General features: G+C 46.0%; 1 protein-coding gene across 1 annotated transcript in view; it reads left to right on the top strand.

The window, feature by feature from the left end:
- Nucleotides 1-16,605, top strand: part of IQGAP1 (IQ motif containing GTPase activating protein 1) — a 245,247-nt gene that overhangs the window by 108,475 nt on the left and 120,167 nt on the right. The window lies entirely within an intron of this gene.

Raw genomic sequence — 16,605 nt, 5'->3', positions numbered from 1 at the left:
TCTTTCAAGCCAGACCGCCTGTTTCTCACTCCTTGAGCACGTTGGGCCGCAATTGGCCGGTGGAAGGGAGGTAACTCTATCTCTTCAAGAGCCTCAGGGTCTTCTCCTGCATCTGGCAGATTAGGCATTCTGGACAGCACATCAGCATTGGCATTCTTATGCCCTGCTCGGTACTTGATGGTAAACTCATAGTTAGACAGCCGAGTCATCCATCGCTGCTCCAGTGCACCTAGTTTTGCAGTTTCCAAGTGAGTCAACGGGTTGTTGTCCATGAAGATAGTAAACTTGGCTGAAGCTAGGTAATGCTTGAATCTTTCAGTCACAGCCCAGACTATGGCGAGGAACTCCAGCTTGAAGGAACTGTAGTTGTCAGGGTTCCTTTCAGTGGGATGAAGTTTTCTGCTGGCGTAGGAGATCACCCTTTCTTTGCCATTCTGTACCTGTGACAGTACTGCTCCAAGTCCCACGTTGCTGGCATCAGTATACAACACAAATGGTTTGTCATAATCTGGGTAGGCCAGAACTTCATCCCCTGTGATGAGAACCATCTTCAGTCGAGTGAAGGATCTCTCCAACTCCTCAGTCCATGCAAAGGTGGAACTTTTCTGTTTGGCCTTCTTGGACTGCCCCACCAGAAGATTTTGCATAGGAGTGTCTATTTCAGTGAAGCCCTTGATGTACCTTCGGTAGTAGCCTACCAACCCAAGAAATTGACGTACTTCATGGAGATTGCTGGGCTTCGGCCAGTCCCGGATGACTTTGACTTTGTCAGGATCTGGTGCCACACCTTCTGCACTCACTACATGACCGAGGTACTGTACCTTGGGCTTCAGGAGGTGGCATTTGGAAGGCTTCACCTTCAGGCCAAAGTTGGACAAGGCTTCAAACACCTCAGCCAGGTGCTTCAGATGGTCTTCGTAAGTCTTGGAGAAAACAATGACATCATCAAGGTACAACAGGACCATCTCGAAGTTCTTGTGTCCCAGGCAGCACTCCATCAGCCGTTGAAATGTTCCTGGGGCGGTGCAGAGCCCGAATGGCATATAGTTGAACTCACAGAGACCCATTGGGGTGGTAAATGCTGTTTTCTCCTTGTCTGCCTCTGCCACGGGAACCTGCCAATACCCACTAGTGAGATCCAAGGTGGAAAAGTAGTTAGCAGTTTAAATGCAGCTAATGACTCTTCAATTCTGGGTAATGGGTAGGCATCCTTATGTGTAATGCTGTTAATTTTCCTGTAATCAACACACATTCTCATGGTACCATCCTTTTTCTTTACAAAAACTATTGGAGCTGCCCAGGGGCTACAACTGTCTCTGATAACCCCAGCTTCCTTCATCTCTCTCAACATACCTTTAGCACATTGGTATTGTGTTGTGGGTATAGGCCGGTACCTTTCTTTAATGGGTGCATGATCTCCAGTGGGGATATGGTGTTGAACCCCTTTTGCCTTCCCAAAATCTAGGGGGTGTTTACTGAATACCCGCTCATATTCCTGGGTCACTCTGTAAACCCCATTTTTCTGGTATGAAGGTGTGGAGTCAGTCCCCACCTGCAGTTGCTGGCACCACTCCCCCAGCTGCTTGACAGAGCCATTGTCCTCCACCTGGTCGGATGAGACCAAGGGCTCTGCTGCCTGCAATGCATTGTTACTGACAGTGAGCAGCTTAGCAACTGTGGCATACCGAGGTATGGTGGCCTCCTCCTCCGCACATTTCAGAAGGCGTACAGATACTCTCCCTTTACGGACATCAACTACCCCTCTGGCTGTCAGGACAGTGGGCCTGCTGTCTGAGTACACTGGTTCTACCATTGCCTGGTAATCTTTTCCTCTGAGGCCTATGGCTGCCCGACACCAAATCAACATTTCACATTTGGGGGGTATTGCAATGGGGAAAGCTTCACTCACTCTGACGCTGCCAATTTCTCCGCCAGAGAGTTCTACCTGCTGTCTTTGCATCAGGGCCTTGATCTCCTGCAGGACTTGTTGTTCACTGGAACCAGCAGTCTCAGCCACCTGTTGCAACAAAACAATAACAAAAAACCTCCAAAAAATATTTTGGGATCAAAGACAAAAAAGAAACCAAGGTAGCAACAGAAAAAATGATCCCTAAAACTTCACTTTTAATCAATATTTAAAATCTGGACAATCCCAGTTCATAGGGACTAGGGTAATATTTAAACAGACACCAGACAAAAATAGTAATAGATACTCCAGGCCACTAAACTCGCCCTAATGGGCCCTGGCAATCCCTGCCTAACCGCGGAGGTTGGCACCCTAGTTGTAGACGATAGTGGCGCCCCCGCTCAACGTCGGTGACCCTAATACACCCTAAGAGACCCTAGTCCACGGCGAGGATATACAAAAAAACACACATACACAGTAACCACCCGAAAAAACCCCTGGTGGAGAGACTGTATAACGTCTCTAAGATATTGGACTTATCTCGTACTAGAATCATGGGCATATAGACCCACCCCAAATAATATCTCGTAGTAAAAAATACTGATATATAGCAGCTTATAATGACTTATCTCGTAATAAAAAGGCTTATGCTGCAAAAAATCAGGTCTGTCATTAGGGCGAGTTTAGTGGCCTGGAGTATCTATTACTATTTTTGTCTGGTATCTGTTTAAATATTACCCTAGTCCCTATGAACTGGGATTGTCCAGATTTTAAATATTGATTAAAAGTGAAGTTTTAGGGAACAAGACAATAACCTCGGAAAGACAATTTTCAATTACATTTGTACCAAGAGTCATCATGGGATTACATTCTCGTCGATCAATATCCACAACTATCAGACCTTGAGATTTTATCTCCACCCTCCCCGCTTTAACAGTAATTTCTTTACATCCTACTTGTGGTAAAGACTGACCATTACTGGCAACTACTGTGAGTTCATCACTTGGGCCACGGGTGAGTTTCGAGTCAGCCCAATACCACTTGTAGAGGATATAGGGCACAGTGGTCACCTGGGAGCCAGTGTCCAGCAAAGCAAGCGTTCATGGGGATGCCGTCAATCACCACTGGAAGGATCGGTCGTCCTCCAACATACTTGGCTCGCCAGTTCCTTGGGCCTTGTGGTCCTACTCCTGGGGGTTGGCCCTCTGCCCCAGGGGTTGTTCGTTTAAATAACAGAATCTTGCAAGGTGACCTGCCTTGCGGCAGTGACGATAGATGGGACGTCCGTCCTTGTCATAGCGATCGTTGTTCCTCCCTCAGAGTGGCGGGATTCTCCTCTTCCGGAGCCACGGGAAATCCTCTGGACTGGAAGCAAGCTGGATCTTCTCCTTGGAGGACACCTGCAGGGACTGCACGGTTTTAGTAAGTGCAGCCATCCCTTTGGTCAATTCCTGGACCTAAAGACGCAGCTTTTCTGTTGGATCTTTATCCAGAGTCTGTGCATCAGCCTCTACAGGGATGGAAGGGATAGATGTTGCTTCCTGGTGGTAGGTGATCGCTTGGCGCCTAGGGGGCGCTGGATGGTTGACAGTTGGTTCCTGCAGCACCCGGATAGCCCTGTCTTTGAAATCAGCAAAGTCTAGATCAGGGTTCTGTAGGGCTATGATGCGCAGCTGTGCTCTGTGGGTGCTGGATAAGAGTCCTTCAATAAACTGCTCCTTTAACAGTCCGTCTCCATCTTTCACACTGTCTGGGCCAATCTGTTTGACAGCTCGCAGTGCCTCCTGCAGGTTAAGAGCATAGTCCCGTACACTGTCCTACGCTTTCTGTTTACATCCAAAGAATCTCATCTTGATTTCAGCGGCTGTTCGGGTGTCAAAGGTGCTCCTTAGCTTAGCCAGGATCTTTTTAACAGTCTCTTTATCAGTGTCCTGCCAGGCTTTTACTTCTCTCTGTGCTGCACCAGTTAGCTGCCCAATCAGGATGTTCACCTTCTGGCTTTCAGATAGAGGATACACCTCAAACAAACTGCACAGTCTCCTTTTAAATTCACTCAGAGTATGTGACTCCCCTGAATACTGCGGTAGCCAGGCTTCTCCCGGTATGTAAGGCATAGACAGCGGCATTATGGGGACCACTGCGGTGGGTGCTGTTTCTTGCGGTGCCCTGGAAGCAACACTGGCTGCTGGATTCAGCAGCGCTGTGGGGTCTGTGAGGGGCGTCCGCCGCTGCATTGGCGTTGTCCTCAGACATTTTCTCTCCCCCCTAGTTAACGTGGGCAAGGCCGCGGGGTTGCGCTGGCTTACCGGATGCCGCTCCTCGGCTGGATCCGGGGACGCCGGAACTGCAGGCCTCAGCTTTTCACTTCCCGCGCGCTCTTCTCCTTTCGCGCTTCTCAGCTGGCTCCGCCCACGAAGGCCTGCCTCCTTTTCTTCCCGCGCGCGCGAATCAGCGGGATAATGGCGGCAATGGCGCCAATTTCACACACAGTCTATAGCACCAAACACAGTCTCTGGCACACAGGACCCGGGGATACCGGGCTCCGAAATCCTGTTCGTGACGCCAAAATGGCTTGCCCTCCCAGGACTGTGGGGTACTCGGTACCGGGCCGGTCTCTCAGAGGGGAGTGTCACAGCAGCGGTGACCCGGTCCGTGGCCCTGGGCGCCCATGTAAAAGGGGTTGAGTTGGGAATAAAGTTTATAAGTGATTCGTGACGCCACCTGTGGTGTTCGGCAAGGGAGGTGTTAAGCCGACGCTGCAAGCAGATCCTCTGGGACAGATGGTGTAGTGCAGCAATGATGTTGTAACCCTCCACAGGTAGGGCTGTTGGTCCCAGGGCAGTGTAGCGGAATGTTTAGGAAGAGGGTGCAGTGTTTGGCACAGAGATGTAGCAGTGCTGAGGATGTTGCAGGAAGGAGGCAAGGACACAACAGGGTGCTGGTTACACATCTTTACCTTTACTTGGCAAACACAGTCCAGGGTCCTGGTTACAGATGCCACAGGAGCAGGCTAGCCTGGAAGCAACTCGGGGATCTCTCTATCAGATGGGTTGTGTAGTCTCCTTCCTAGCGCTGGCTTGAGGTACCTCCAGTACTGTGTTACACCGAAGTTCCTCCTTCTTATCTTCTCTTAGAACTACCTCGTATGGCAGACAGCTGTAGCCCTCTATCTCTCTTGGCTCACCCGTCGCTGTTGTGCCTCCGAGTCTAAGTTGGGAATAGAGCATTTACAGCTTCCTGTTCCTCTGGTTTCTGTTGCAGGATCTTCAGTATCCATACAACCGTGGAGACCAGGCTCCAGATCATGCGCTATCACTGGGAGGGAGCTCTCTATCCTCAGCTCAACCTCCAGCTTCTCTCCACACATCTACACTCTTTGCCCTCCTCACACTAATCCTCATTTCCCCTCCTGGCCCTCAGAGAGCACTCCTCCCCCAATTCTGGTTCAGAGCTCCCTCTGCTGGCCTGGAGTGGGAACTGTGTTGCACTACATGGTTAACTGTTAGAGAGACCCTTCATTGCCTCCAAGCCTGACATCACCCTCCCTGGAGGAAGGCAGTGCCACTGTGGCGACCATACTCCTGGGGGCGCCACATTATCATCGCCCCAATCCTCCTGTATGGCAGTGGTCTGGGGTCCTCACACCTACCCAGACTGGTCAAGATGGGATTCCAGCCCAACAGAAATATTCCACCTGGAATTCTGCAAGCACCTTCTCCAAGTCCATCGGAGCACCTTGCTTGCCGGGCCGAGCTGGGCAGATTCCCTCTACACCTAACGGTTCTAAAGAGGGCACTGTTATTCCGGGCTCACCTACATAGGAGCAATCCAAGCTCCCATCACCATAAAGCCCTGACACATGTAGGTGAAACAGAAAAACCAGGACCCTCGGAACAGCCCACCCAAACCCAACCTGAGCAGAACACCAATCATAACAACCTGACAAAAGCCGGAATCAGGAAGATGGTAGACGAAGGTCAGGAGAGGTACGTAAGTGACTGGAAGAACAACATCATCAGCTCACCGAAACTGACCATGTACCGGAGTCTACAGAGAGACTACAGACTGGCCCCATACCTGGAGAAACTCCCGGACGCCAGAGACCGCAAGATCCTGAGTCGGTATAGACTCAGTGCCCACAGTCTGGCCATCGAATCCGGCCATCACAGGCAGAGCTACAAGCCCAGGGAGGAAAGACTGTGCCAGGAGGCCCTGGTGGACGAAACATACTTCCTGCTACACTGCTCCAAATACTCAGCAGTGAGGGACACTCACTTCAGGAGACTCTCACATCTCTTCCCGGATTTCATCACAATGAGGGAGGAAGAGAAAACATATATCCAGCTGGGGGAAGAAGAGAGAGCAGTGGAGATAGCAGCGCAGTATGTGAGCGCATGCCGTAGACTGCGAGAAAGAGAACTATGATATGCCATGGACTTCTATAGCCCCCACCCTGGATCTGCTCCATCCCCCCCATCCACCTTCCCTGTGCCATGGACTTCTATAGCCCCATCCTGGATCTGCCCCCTTCCACCTCTCCTACAGCCCCTACCCAACATCCCTACAGTCCCTATCCCTATTCCCTTTTGTACACTTGCTTTGGCAAAACTAATGTGTATTTAGTCCTGCCAATAAAGCTTCTTTGAATTGAAATTGAATTGATACTATACTGGATGCTATACTGATAGGGATACTACACTGGATACTATACTGAGGGATACCTCACTGGATACTCTACTGATAGAGATACTACACTGGATGCTATACTGAGGGCTACTACACTGGATGCTATACTGATAGGGATACTACACTGGATGCTGTACTGATAGAGATACTACACTGGATGCTATACTGATAGGGATACTACAGTACACTGGATACTATACTGAGGGATACCTCACTGGGTACTGATAGAGATACTACACTGGATGCTATAATGAGGGATACTACACTGGATACTGTACTGATAGAGATACTACACTGGATGCTGTACTGATAGAGATACTACACTGGATGCTCTACTGATAGGGATACTACAGTGGATGCTCTATTGATAGGGATACTACACTGGATGCTATAATGAGGGATACTACACTGGATACTGTACTGATAGAGATACTACACTGGATGCTGTACTGATAGAGATACTACACTGGATGTTGTACTGATAGGGATACTACAGTGGATGCTCTACTGATAGGGATACTACACTGGATGCTGTACTGATAGGGATACTACACTGGATGTTTTACTGATCGGAATACTACACTGGATGCTGTACTGATAGAGATACTACACTGGATGCTGTACTGATAGGGATACTACACTGGATGCTTTACTGATCGGAATACTACACTGGATGCTGTACTGATAGAGATACTACACTGGATGCTGTACTGATAGGGATACTACACTGGATGCTGTACTGATAGGGATACTACACTGGGAGCTATACTGATAAGGATACTACAGTACACTGGATACTATACTGAGGGATACCTCACTGGATACTGATAGGGATACTACACTGGATGCTGTACTGATAGGGATACTACACTGGGAGCTATACTGATAAGGATACTACAGTACACTGGATACTATACTGAGGGATACCTCACTGGATACTGATAGAGATACTACACTGGATGCTGTACTGATAGGGATACTACACTGGATGCTGTACTGATAGAGATACTACACTGGATGCTGTACTGATAGGGATACTACACTGGATGCTGTACTGATAGGGATACTACAGTGGATGCTCTACTGATAGGGATACTACACTGGATGCTGTACTGATGGAGATGCTACACTGGATGCTCTACTGATAGGGATACTACACTGGATGCTGTACTGATAGAGATACTACACTGGATGCTCTACTGATAGGGATACTACACTGGATGCTCTACTGATAGGGATACTACACTGGATGCTGTACTGATAGAGATACTACACTGGATGCTGTACTGATAGGGATACTACACTGGATGCTATACTGATAGAGATACTACACTGGATGCTGTACTGATAGGGATACTACAGTGGATGGTCTACTGATAGGGATACTACACTGGATGCTGTACTGACAGGGATACTACACTGGATGCTGTACTGACAGAGATACTACACTGGATGCTGTACTGATAGGGATACTACACTGGATGCTGTACTGATAGGGATACTACACTGGATGCTGTACTGATAGGGATACTACAGTACACTGGATACTATACTGAGGGATACCTCACTGGATACTGATAGAGATACTACACTGGATGCTATAATGAGGGATACTACACTGGATACTGTACTGATAGAGATACTACACTGGATGCTGTACTGATAGAGATACTACACTGGATGCTCTACTGATAGGGATACTACAGTGGATGCTCTACTGATAGAGATACTACACTGGATGCTGTACTGATAGGGATACTACAGTGGATGCTCTACTGATAGAGATACTACACTGGATGCTCTACTGATAGGGATACTACACTGGATGCTGTACTGATAGGGATACTACACTGGATGCTGTACTGATAGGGATACTACACTGGATGCTGTACTGATAGAGATACTACACTGGATGCTGTACTGATAGGGATACTACAGTGGATGGTCTACTGATAGGGATACTACACTGGATGCTGTACTGACAGGGATACTACACTGGATGCTGTACTGACAGAGATACTACACTGGATGCTGTACTGATAGGGATACTACACTGGATGCTGTACTGATAGGGATACTACACTGGATGCTGTACTGATAGGGATACTACAGTACACTGGATACTATACTGAGGGATACCTCACTGGATACTGATAGAGATACTACACTGGATGCTATAATGAGGGATACTACACTGGATACTGTACTGATAGAGATACTACACTGGATGCTCTACTGATAGGGATACTACAGTGGATGCTCTACTGATAGAGATACTACACTGGATGCTCTACTGATAGGGATACTACACTGGATGCTGTATTGATAGAGATACTACACTGGATGCTGTACTGATAGGGATACTACAGTGGATGCTCTACTGATAGAGATACTACACTGGATGCTGTACTGATAGGGATACTACACTGGATGCTGTACTGATAGGGATACTACACTGGATGCTGTACTGACAGGGATACTACACTGGATGCTGTACTGACAGAGATACTACACTGGATGCTGTACTGATAGGGATACTACACTGGATGCTGTACTGATAGGGATACTACACTGGATGCTGTACTGATAGGGATACTACAGTACACTGGATACTATACTGAGGGATACCTCACTGGATACTGATAGAGATACTACACTGGATGCTATAATGAGGGATACTACACTGGATGCTGTACTGATAGAGATACTACACTGGATGCTCTACTGATAGGGATACTACAGTAGATGCTCTACTGATAGGGATACTACACTGGATGCTCTACTGATAGGGATACTACACTGGATGCTCTACTGATAGGGATACTACAGTGGATGCTCTACTGATAGGGATACTACACTGGATGCTCTACTGATAGGGATACTACACTGGATGCTCTACTGATAGGGATACTACACTGGATGCTGTACTGATAGGGATACTACACTGGATGCTGTACTGATAGAGATACTACACTGGATGCTGTACTGATAGGGATACTACACTGGATGCTGTACTGATAGAGATACTACACTGGATGCTGTACTGATAGGGATACTACACTGGATGCTGTACTGATAGGGATACTACACTGGATGCTGTACTGATAGAGATACTACACTGGATGCTGTACTGATAGAGATACTACACTGGATGCTGTACTGATAGAGATACTACACTGGATGCTGTACTGATAGGGATACTACACTGGATGCTTTACTGATAGGGATACTACACTGGATGTTGTACTGATAGGGATACTACACTGGATGCTATACTGATAGAGATACTACACTGGATGCTGTACTGATAGGGATACTACACTGGATGCTGTACTGATAGGGATACTACACTGGATGCTATACTGATAGAGATACTACACTGGATGCTATACTGATAGGGATACTACACTGGATGCTGTATTGATAGGGATACTACACTGGATGCTCTAGTGATAGGGATACTACACTGGATGCTGTACTGATAGGGATACTACACTGGATGCTGTACTGATAGGGATACTACACTGGATGCTGTACTGATGGGGATACTACACTGGATGCTGTACTGATAAGGATACTACACTGGGAGCTATACTGATAAGGATACTACAGTACACTTGATACTATACTGAGGGATACCTCACTGGATACTGATAGAGATACTACACTGGATGCTGTACTGATAGGGATACTACACTGGATGCTGTACTGATAGAGATACTACACTGGATGCTGTACTGATAGGGATACTACAGTGGATGCTCTACTGATAGAGATACTACACTGGATGCTCTACTGATAGGGATACTACACTGGATGCTCTACTGATAAGGATACTACACTGGATGCTGTACTGATAGGGATACTACACTGGATGCTGTACTGATAGGGATACTACACTGGATGCTGTACTGATAGAGATACTACACTGGATGCTGTACTGATAGGGATACTACACTGGATGCTGTACTGATAGAGATACTACACTGGATGCTGTACTGATAGGGATACTACACTGGATGCTGTACTGATAGGGATACTACACTGGATGCTGTACTGATAGGGATACTACACTGGATGCTGTACTGATAGAGATACTACACTGGATGCTGTACTGATAGGGATACTACACTGGATGCTGTACTGATAGAGATACTACACTGGATGCTGTACTGATAGAGATACTACACTGGATGCTGTACTGATAGAGATACTACACTGGATGCTGTACTGATAGGGATACTACACTGGATGCTTTACTGATAGGGATACTACACTGGATGTTGTACTGATAGGGATACTACACTGGATGCTATACTGATAGAGATACTACACTGGATGCTGTACTGATAGGGATACTACACTGGATGCTGTACTGATAGGGATACTACACTGGATGCTATACTGATAGAGATACTACACTGGATGCTATACTGATAGGGATACTACACTGGATGCTGTATTGATAGGGATACTACACTGGATGCTCTAGTGATAGGGATACTACACTGGATGCTGTACTGATAGGGATACTACACTGGATGCTGTACTGATAGGGATACTACACTGGATGCTGTACTGATAGGGATACTACACTGGATGCTGTACTGATAGGGATACTACACTGGATGCTGTACTGATAAGGATACTACACTGGGAGCTATACTGATAAGGATACTACAGTACACTGGATACTATACTGAGGGATACCTCACTGGATACTGATAGAGATACTACACTGGATGCTGTACTGATAGGGATACTACACTGGATGCTGTACTGATAGAGATACTACACTGGATGCTGTACTGATAGGGATACTACAGTGGATGCTCTACTGATAGGGATACTACACTGGATGCTGTACTGATAGAGATACTACACTGGATGCTGTACTGATGGAGATGCTACACTGGATGCTATACTGATAGGGATACTACACTGGATGCTGTACTGATAGGGATACTACACTGGATGCTGTACTGATAGGGATACTATACTGGATGCTATACTGATAGGGATACTACAGTACACTGGATACTATACTGAGGGATACCTCACTGGATACTGATAGAGATACTACACTGGATACTATAATGAGGGATACTACACTGGATACTGTACTGATAGAGATACTACACTGGATGCTGTACTGATAGAGATACTACACTGGATGCTGTACTGATAGGGATACTACACTGGATGCTGTACTGATAGGGATACTACACTGGATGCTGTACTGACAGGGATACTACACTGGATGCTGTACTGACAGGGATACTACACTGGATGCTATACTGATAGGGATACTACACGGGATGCTATACTGATAGGGATACTACACTGGATGCTATACTGATAGAGATACTACACTGGATGCTATACTGATAGGGATACTACAGTACACTGGATACTATACTGAGGGATACCTCACTGGATACTGATAGAGATACTACACTGGATGCTATAATGAGGGATACTACACTGGATACTGTACTGATAGAGATACTACACTGGATGCTGTACTGATAGGGATACTACACTGGATGCTGTACTGATAGAGATACTACACTGGATGCTCTACTGATAGGGATACTACACTGGATGCTGTACTGATAGGGATACTACACTGGATGCTGTACTGATAGAGATACTACACTGGATGCTGTACTGATAGAGATACTACACTGGATGCTATACTGATAGGGATACTACACTGGATGCTGTACTGATAGGGATACTGCACTGGATGCTGTACTGATAGGGATACTACACTGGATGCTGTACTGATAGAGATACTACACTGGATGCTGTACTGATAGGGATACTACAGTGGATGCTCTACTGATAGGGATACTACACTGGATGCTGTACTGATAGGGATACTACACTGGATGCTGTACTGATAGAGATACTACACTGGATGCTGTACTGATAGGGATACTACACTGGATGCTGTACTGATAGGGATACTACAGTGGATGCTGTACTGATAGGGATACTACACTGGATGCTGTACTGACAGAGATACTACACTGGATGCTGTACTGACAGGGATACTACACTGGATGCTGTACTGATAGGGATACTACAGTGGATGCTCTACTGATAGGGATACTACAGTGGATGCTGTACTGATAGAGATACTACACTGGATGCTGTACTGATAGAGATACTACACTGGATGCTGTACTGATAGGGATACTACACTGGATGCTCTACTGATAGGGATACTACACTGGATGCTGTACTGATAGGGATACTACACTGAATGCTGTACTGACAGGGATACTACACTGGATGCTGTACTGATAGGGATACTACACTGAATGCTGTACTGACAGGGATACTACACTGGATGCTGTACTGATAGGGATACAACACTGGATGCTGTACTGATAGGGATACTACACTGGATGCTGTACTGATAGAGATACTACACTGGATGCTGTACTGATAGGGATACTACACTGGATGCTGTACTGATAGGGATACTACACTGGATGCTGTACTGATAGGGATACTACACTGGATGCTGTACTGATAGAGATACTACACTGGATGCTGTACTGATAGGGATACTACAGTGGATGGTCTACTGATAGGGATACTACAGTGGATGGTCTACTGATAGGGATACTACACTGGATGCTGTACTGACAGAGATACTACACTGGATGCTGTACTGATAGGGATACTACACTGGATGCTGTACTGATAGGGATACTACACTGGATGCTATACTGATAGGGATACTACACTGGATGCTGTACTGATAGGGATACTACACTGGATGCTGTACTGATAGGGATACTATACTGGATGCTATACTGATAGGGATACTATACTGGATGCTATACTGATAGGGATACTACAGTACACTGGATACTATACTGAGGGATACCTCACTGGATACTGATAGAGATACTACACTGGATGCTATAATGAGGGATACTACACTGGATACTGTACTGATAGAGATACTACACTGGATGCTGTACTGATAGAGATACTACACTGGATGCTGTACTGATAGGGATACTACACTGGATGCTGTACTGATAGGGATACTACACTGGATGCTGTACTGATAGGGATACTACACTGGATGCTGTACTGACAGGGATACTACACTGGATGCTGTACTGACAGGGATACTACACTGGATGCTATACTGATAGGGATACTACACTGGATGCTATACTGATAGGGATACTACACTGGATGCTATACTGATAGAGATACTACACTGGATGCTATACTGATAGGGATACTACAGTACACTGGATACTATACTGAGGGATACCTCACTGGATACTGATAGAGATACTACACTGGATGCTATAATGAGGGATACTACATTGGATACTGTACTGATAGAGATACTACACTGGATGCTGTACTGATAGAGATACTACACTGGATGCTCTACTGATAGGGATACTACACTGGATGCTGTACTGATAGAGATACTACACTGGATGCTCTACTGATAGGGATACTACACTGGATGCTCTACTGATAGGGATACTACACTGGATGCTGTACTGATAGGGATACTACACTGGATGCTGTACTGATAGGGATACTACACTGGATGCTGTACTGATAGAGATACTACACTGGATGCTGTACTGATAGAGATACTACACTGGATGCTATACTGATAGAGATAGTACACTGGATGCTGTACTGATAGGGATACTACACTGGATGCTGTACTGATAGGGATACTACACTGGATGCTGTACTGATAGGGATACTACAGTGGATGCTCTACTGATAGGGATACTACACTGGATGCTGTACTGATAGAGATACTACACTGGATGCTGTACTGATAGGGATACTACAGTGGATGCTGTACTGATAGGGATACTACAGTGGATGCTCTACTGATAGGGATACTACACTGGATGCTGTACTGACAGAGATACTACACTGGATGCTGTACTGATAGGGATACTACAGTGGATGCTGTACTGATAGGGATACTACACTGAATGCTGTACTGACAGGGATACTACACTGGATGCTATACTGATAGAGATACTACACTGGATGCTGTACTGATAGGGATACTACACTGGATGCTGTACTGATAGGGATACTACACTGGATGCTGTACTGATAGGGATACTACACTGGATGCTGTACTGATAGAGATACTACACTGGATGCTGTACTGATAGGGATACTACACTGGATGCTGTACTGATAGGGATACTACACTGGATGCTGTACTGATAGGGATACTACACTGGATGCTGTACTGATAGAGATACTACACTGGATGCTGTACTGATAGAGATACTACACTGGATACTGTACTGATAGAGATACTGCACTGGATGCTGTACTGATAGGGATACTGCACTGGATGCTGTACTGATAGAGATACTACACTGGATGCTGTACTGATAGAGATACTACACTGGATGCTGTACTGATAGGGATACTACACTGGATGCTGTACTGATAGGGATACAACACTGGATGCTGTACTGATAGGGATACTACACTGGATGCTGTACTGATAGAGATACTACACTGGATGCTGTACTGATAGGGATACTACACTGGATGCTGTACTGATAGGGATACTACACTGGATGCTGTACTGATAGGGATACTACACTAGATGCTGTACTGATAGGGATACTACACTGGATGCTATACTGATAGAGATACTACACTGGATGCTGTACTGATAGGGATACTACACTGGATGCTGTACTGATAGGGATACTACACTGGATGCTTTACTGATAGGGATACTACACTGGATGTTGTACTGATAGGGATACTACACTGGATGCTATACTGATAGAGATACTACACTGGATGCTGTACTGATAGAGATACTACACTGGATGCTGTACTGATAGGGATACTACACTGGATGCTATACTGATAGAGATACTACACTGGATGCTGTACTGATAGGGATACTACACTGGATGCTATACTGATAGAGATACTACACTGGATGCTATACTGATAGGGATACTACACTGGATGCTGTACTGATAGGGATACTACACTGGATGCTCTAGTGATAGGGATACTACACTGGATGCTGTACTGATAGGGATACTACACTGGATGCTGTACTGATAGGGATACTACACTGGATGCTATACTGATAGAGATACTACACTGGATGCTGTACTGATAGGGATACTACACTGGATGCTATACTGATAGGGATACTACACTGGATGCTATACTGATAGGGATACTACACTGGATGCTGTACTGATAGGGATACTACACTGGATGCTGTACTGATAGGGATACTACACTGGATGCTGTACTGATAGGGATACTACAGTGGATGCCGTACTGATAGGGATACTACACTGGATGCCGTACTGATAGGGATACTACACTGGATGCTGTACTGATAGGGATACTACACTTGATGCTGTACTGATAGGGATACTTCACTGGATGCTCTAGGGATAGGGATACTACACAGTAACTCATAAATAACATCGGGGTGCTTCTGGTATTTCTGTTACAAAAGTCCACTATAGTTGGAACAATAGGGTCACAAAAAAATGGTACCGTAAATGTCAACCTCTTAAAGATGAGTTGTCCAAACTCACTAAAACAAAACACCTCCTCCATGTTGTAAAAGAAATGAGAAGGATCAGGATAATTTACCAAGGGTTGCAGTCTGAGGACGTCTTTTTCTGTATGGAAAGCTACATGTCATTTTGAAGAATTCTCCGTGTGCGGACTGACAATCATATAGAGCTCCTGGTGGGAAACCTCTGCAATCACCCGATGGACCCTACTGAGATCTGACCCATCGCTCGGCTTAGAACCCGGAGACGTGATTTGATGGCCCCTACTTCATAACCCCTGCTGTGCACCACGCTCTTCATGCTCATTAGACACAAGCTGACTGCTCATTAGAGGACATTCTCTCAGAATTTAACGTTTACTTTTGTGTTAATTTCCATTTTCTAAGTAATGCTTCATTCTTCTGGAGAGATTCTCTTTGA

The sequence above is a fragment of the Dendrobates tinctorius genome, unplaced genomic scaffold (genome assembly GCF_039654945.1).
Source record: "Dendrobates tinctorius isolate UK_male_01 unplaced genomic scaffold, ASM3965494v1 ptg000022l, whole genome shotgun sequence".
Taxonomy (NCBI): Eukaryota; Metazoa; Chordata; class Amphibia; order Anura; family Dendrobatidae; genus Dendrobates; species Dendrobates tinctorius.
Note: the sequence above shows the minus strand (reverse complement) of the source record. Positions and strands in the feature narration are given on the sequence as shown.